Consider the following 5,913-nt stretch of genomic DNA (forward strand, 5'->3'; position numbering starts at 1 on the left):
GCCCACCTTAGTCTTTAACCTAACATCCTTGCTCTTTAGTACTTTAAATAGATCCTTGACAGCAGATTTGCCCAGGGCAGCATGTCTTTTTATTTCTTGACTGCTGCTACTGTGGATGTTGAGTTGGGATCCAAATAAAATGAAATCATTAACAATTTCAATCTTTTGTCCATTTCTCATCATGTTGTTTATTAGTCCAGTGGTAAGGATTTTTATTTTCTTGCTGTTGAGATATAATCTATATTACAACCTAGGAAACTCTATGGGGAAATTCTATTCTGTAATAACATGGATTAAATATAAGTTGTAGTCAACTCAGTGGCATACAATACTGACAGTATTATTTATAAAGATCTTTATGCAAAAGAAAAAATAAATCTGGATCCAGTATGTACCAAAGAACTTTCCTTTGCAACATTAAGGAATCAAGAATGGGGATTCCTACTTTGGGGCCCTGATTCTAGCCCTTACTTTGTGTCTTTGGGATTGTTACTTCTGTACAACTTTGTTAATCAACAATGACAGTGGTTGTTGTCAGGGAGCTCTGGTAACCTAGTGGTAGGAAGCTTTGCTGCGATCCCAGAGGCACATGGTTCTAATCCACCAGCTGTTCCACAGAACAAGGATGAACAGTCTCCTCCTGTGCCATTAATGACTTTTGAAAACCAACTGGAGGGTCAGCTGTGAGTTGATTCTGACTTGATGGCAACAACAACAACAACAATGGTACTGTTAACCATTTAAATACTTTTATTGGAGAGGGTATGTCTTAGCTCCCACAGAACCACCTCTGCCTATCATTTCATTATTGTCATTTCAATCCAGTGTGTCTTAAAGATTTAGCATCTTTAAATGTCTCCTTTCCAAAGGCAACAAATATGGGAAGAGGTCATGCATTATTTCTTTTCAGTTAATGCCTCAATTATCAGTTAATGCTTTAATAAGGATTACTTGATAGCCAGCTGAGAACAGGAACAGAATGTGACTTGAGCAACTGGGGATGGAAAGGTACCAGGGACTGATGGAGGACCAATGAAGGTCAAGTGAGAAAGTACTCAAAACAAGGACTTCACTTAAGTGTTTTTTGCCTTTACTCTGCCCTGCTCAGACTGTAACTTCAAAACTGACATGAAAGCAGAGCCTGAGCTTTCTGCACAATGTTCAGTGTTGAGTAATAAATAGTCCTGCCTGACTGAAGTATGAGTGAAGAAGAACTGAAGGGGAGGGGGTGATTACAAGAACGAATTATGCTCTGGGAGAGCATAGGGAAAACCACAGTTAAGAGTTTGGATTTTATTCTGCAGGCAGTGGAGAATTTTAGAGAACTTCTTAGCAGAGGAGCACATTAGACTTGTGCTGCTGATACCAAACCCAGGAAACCAAACTCATTGCTATCAAGTCACTTCTGACTCATGGCAACACAATAAATAAATTTAAAAAAAAAACCAACAACGCTCACACTTAACATCAGTGTGTTGCTTATTGAGACGAGTTGTCTTTGCAAATGAAAACCACAGAGAGAGAGAGAGATCTACAGAGAGAAGGCAAGGTGGGCAGAGGTTCTGGGGCCTTCCCTCCATGACCGTGGTCACCTGTCTAAACCCCCAAGACTTCCTTCTTTGGGTGAGGACACTGATAACCAGGAGACCTGGGTTCTGGGCTAGACTTAGCGGTTGCCTGGGTACCTCCCTTAAGCTTTCATTCCCCCCCACCCCTCGTTTTTTGTTGTTTGGGTTTTTTGTGTTGGTTTTTTTTTTTTTTTTTCTATTGGACCACATTTCTGAGATCCCCTGCAGAGCTTAAATGCCAAGACTGCTGTATCTTTTCCTCTTCCCCAGTATTGCCTTTAATGTTATTTCATGCAACTAAAAATATTTTTCCCTCCCATTTTCTAATCTCGGCCTTTATAAATTCCATTCTGGATTCAGGAAACCAGGGAAGGCGTCGATATCTGGGCCTGGGCACGGACGTCAACAGGACAAAGCCAAGACGCCTCCTCCTTTAGCATCTCTTCCCTGGCCGCCGCCATCGCCGCTCTGCCTTGGCGACAGCATCCTGGCTGGTTCCCATGGCAACAAGCGGCTGCGCCCCCGTCTGGGCCGAGGACGCGCCCGGCTGCACGCCCGAGCCTGCGGCCCCCACCCCGCCCCCACGCAAGCACGCACGCACGCACACACACGCACCCGCGTGAGGAAGGAGGAGGCCTGGTTGCCTAGGAAACAGAGGACGCCGAACAGCCGCCCCCACCGCCTCCGCCCCTAGAAAGCCCGGTCGCTTTGTCGGGAGGAGGGAGAAGAGGGGCCAGTGAGGGGAGGGAAGAAGTGTAAGAGGAGGCAGTGGAGGACGAGGACTGGCCCCCAGGGCGACTGATGTGCTCTTCCTTGTCCCCGAACAGCCTGCCCAGCCCTTACCTTTGGCCCCCTAAGACCCTGGCAGGGAAGAAAAGACTGATCCTCCAGGTAATTGTCCTCATCCAGAGGGCCAGACCTTCTCCTCGACCCTGTCTGACCCTGGTCATCTGAGGAAGTGGGGTAGCAGTCAGGGGACAGCCCATCCTTAATACTTGTAAAATTCTGGGGGGAAGTAAGGCCTGAAGTTTGGTGGCCTGCACCAAAGGCTGGCATAGCAGCCTGGTTTTTTTTTCTGCCTCAGAAGGACAGCTTTTCAGGCATCTGAGACCCTTTTGCGCAGTGGCTACCACTTTGGACCTACATAACTTCCTAATAGACTCTCCCGGTCTTCTGGTCCTAGGAAGAGTAAGACACACATATGTACTGAGCTTGGCACCCCAAAAGACAATAAACACCCCCCATGGTGTCAATTCAGACTCCTGGCGACTCAGCCAGATGACCAGGTAGCCAAATTTAGAATAGATGAGAGAGTATATCCAGGGCCACATGTGTTTGTTGAACATTTCGATCGCTATTCCGTCAATTCCTGGAGATTTATTTTTTCACACTGCCTTAAGAACAGCCAGAACTTTTTCCTTCAATATCATTGTTCTTAATCATATACTACTTCCTGAAATGCTTCGGTGTCAACCAATTCTTTTTGATGCAATGATTCTGTAAAAATGTTTTCTGTGACATTCAATATTTTGCCTATGGAACCCTGTGGTATTGCAGCTTAAGCCTGTTGAAAATTGAATCCCCCCTCCTGCCTCAGTTCTTTAAGCTTGAGAAACCCAGAGCTTGTTCTTCCCTTTTGTTAGTCTAACTGTAGATCTTTGTTCATTGCTTTATGGCACTTTACTCAAAACCTTCTTGAGTTACCCTTTGAGATCTTCTACTCAGCTCTTTTATTTCATCATTTCTTCCTTTTGCTCTCGTACTCTATTCAAGACCAAGTTACATAGTCTCATGTGACATGATTTTGGTCTTTGTTCCTTAGGATTTTAAATAGTTGCTAAAGCAGCGCTGGGGGTATAATATGCTGCATGTTGGGCTAACACAAAGATCCGTGGTTCAAGTCAGTTAGCCACTCTTTCAGAGAAAGATGTTAAGATTTACAGACTGTGAAAACTTGATAGAGAAGGTTGCCATGAGTTGGAATCAACTCCATGATGGTGGATTTGGATTACTATGATACGGTTTGGTGTAACTGAAAAGTTGGCCGTTTGAACCTTCCAGCAGGTCCAACAGTGAAAGATGTGCCTGTCAGCTTCAGTAAAGATTTACAGCCTTGGAAGCCCTGTGATGCAGTTAGCTCTGCCCTGTCCTATAGAGTCTTTGTGAGCGGGCACTGACTTCACAATAGTGGATTGGGATTGTTTTCTGCTGTGATTTGTTTTTGGTTTGGTGTGTGGTGTCCTCCCGTCCCCTTTCTGGAAGTTGATCACTAGGCCTTTATTCCAGGGCGTCTCTAAGAAGATTCAACCACCAGCCTTTGGGTGAATAGCCCAGTGCTTAACTGATTGCTCTATGAATCTGTCTTTTGTGAGCTTAATGTTACATGACTGTCATAGTTTCACAATAAAATGCACATAATCCTCACCCCCTTGTTATCTTAAGCCAAATTGGCTGTAAGAGCCAAATAGATCATTGATTTCTCCCACAGCTGGGGGTCTAGCCCCTAATTGCTTCTGGTGATCACAGTATTCTCCCAGTAGCTGTCAAAACAACCCTAGTGACACAGTGGTTAAGCACTTGGCAGCTGAATAAGAAGTCAGTGTGATTCAACCCACCATTTGCTCTGCAGAGTAAAAGACTTGGTGATCTGCTCCAATAGAGTCTGTGGGTCAGGAAAGGCCAGTTCTGCTCTGCTCTATAAGGTCACTGTGAATACATACTGGCTCAGGAAAATTAAACAGCATAATCTACTACAGAGGTCAGGAAGTGTTAGGAAAATTGGGCATATGTAACTCAACTAGCTTTGCTGCTTATCCTCAAGACATTTTAATGAAACTAAGGTTTTTTAAAAAATCCTTTAATCTTTGTCATTACAAATTCAATTGTGAGAAAGATTAATTAAGGTCTCCTGAAATACTTCCAAGCAACCAGTTGTGGAAAAGAGGAGACACCAAGTGTGTCAGGTATTAATTAAGCCATTTACATTTTGTTTCCAAGGAACCATCAGCCTAAAGAGGAGCTTACGTTTATGTTTTCCTTTGTTGTAGGACCATTAAATTATTCACTTTAATGATATTTCCAATATGAGAACTCTTAAAAAATATATATATCTTGATTGTTATTAAAAAGAAGTGTCAGGGAGCTCTGGTGGCCTAGTGACAAGAAGCTGCACTGCAATCCCAGAGGTATGTGGTTTGAATCCACCAGATGCTCTGCTGGAGAAGGAGGGGCAGTCTCCTCCTGTACCAGTCAGATCTGATTTGACGGTACACACACACACACAAAATAATAAAATCAAAATTTTTAAAAAAAGAAAAAAGAAAAAGAAGTGTCCTAAAATTGTTATTTTTTTACATTTTCTAATTATTTTTCTTTTTTTATTTTATTTTGTGTGTGTCCTGTTGAATTGGATCTGACTGGTACAGGAGGAGGTTCCCTCTCCTTCTGCAGCAGAGCATCTGGTAGATTCGAACTACTGCACACCTTCAGGATTGCAGCATAGCTTCTTGCCACTAGGCCACAAGAGCTCCTTCTAAAATTATTTTGACACATGTAAACAGGAGGACAAAAATAAAACAGAAGAGCAGCCTAGATGTATGATCTCTCTTTTGTTTTAAGCAACTGAAAGAAAGATATTTTGCAATTAGATTTTGTTCTCCCTGATCGTATAACCTGTGTTTTATTTCAATGGAGATTTACAAGGGAGGAGAATGTCTGTGTCACAAAAGTTCTTAGAATGGTCTTCATTGAGATGTCACAGATATGTAGAATTTTGAAGGCAAATAGAATCAGTTGCTTTTTTGAAGGCAAGTAGCATCAATTGCTCTTGCTTTCGGCCACATAAACCTCCCTTGTTCCTTCCTCACATGCCTCCTACTCCCTCTCTTTCCTTCACCCTATTTGATATGGGTAAATTACGTTGATATCTTACGTTGATGTGTGAAGTACAAATTTGACGCAGTACATTATTGCTAGAGACTTAAAACAGAAATGTGATGGCCATGAGTGGATTTTAAATCAAGTTCAAAGGTGAGCAACAAAGAGAAGACAGAATGCTATTATTTTAGAAACATGTGCCTTGCCCACATTTTTTGAAAAACCATCCTCCCCCACCTGCAATGTCCACCTGTCTTTATTTGCTGAGGAAAAATTATTGGCTTCAAATGACCATCTGGTTGAGTAGGCCCAGGAAGCTGAGATCTACAAATTAAGTATGATCTTATGTGAATTTCTTTCCATACAGTTTAACTTCTGTTTCTTGTTCTTCTTGGTCAGTTTCATCAATTTTCAGAGATATATGAAGTTCAAGTGACACATGAGATACAGAGAGTGTTGATTGCCTTGG

This window comes from Elephantulus edwardii, unplaced genomic scaffold (assembly GCF_000299155.1).
Source record: "Elephantulus edwardii isolate Elephantulus edwardi_28Jun2011 unplaced genomic scaffold, EleEdw1.0 scaffold00216, whole genome shotgun sequence".
Classification (NCBI taxonomy): Eukaryota; Metazoa; Chordata; class Mammalia; order Macroscelidea; family Macroscelididae; genus Elephantulus; species Elephantulus edwardii.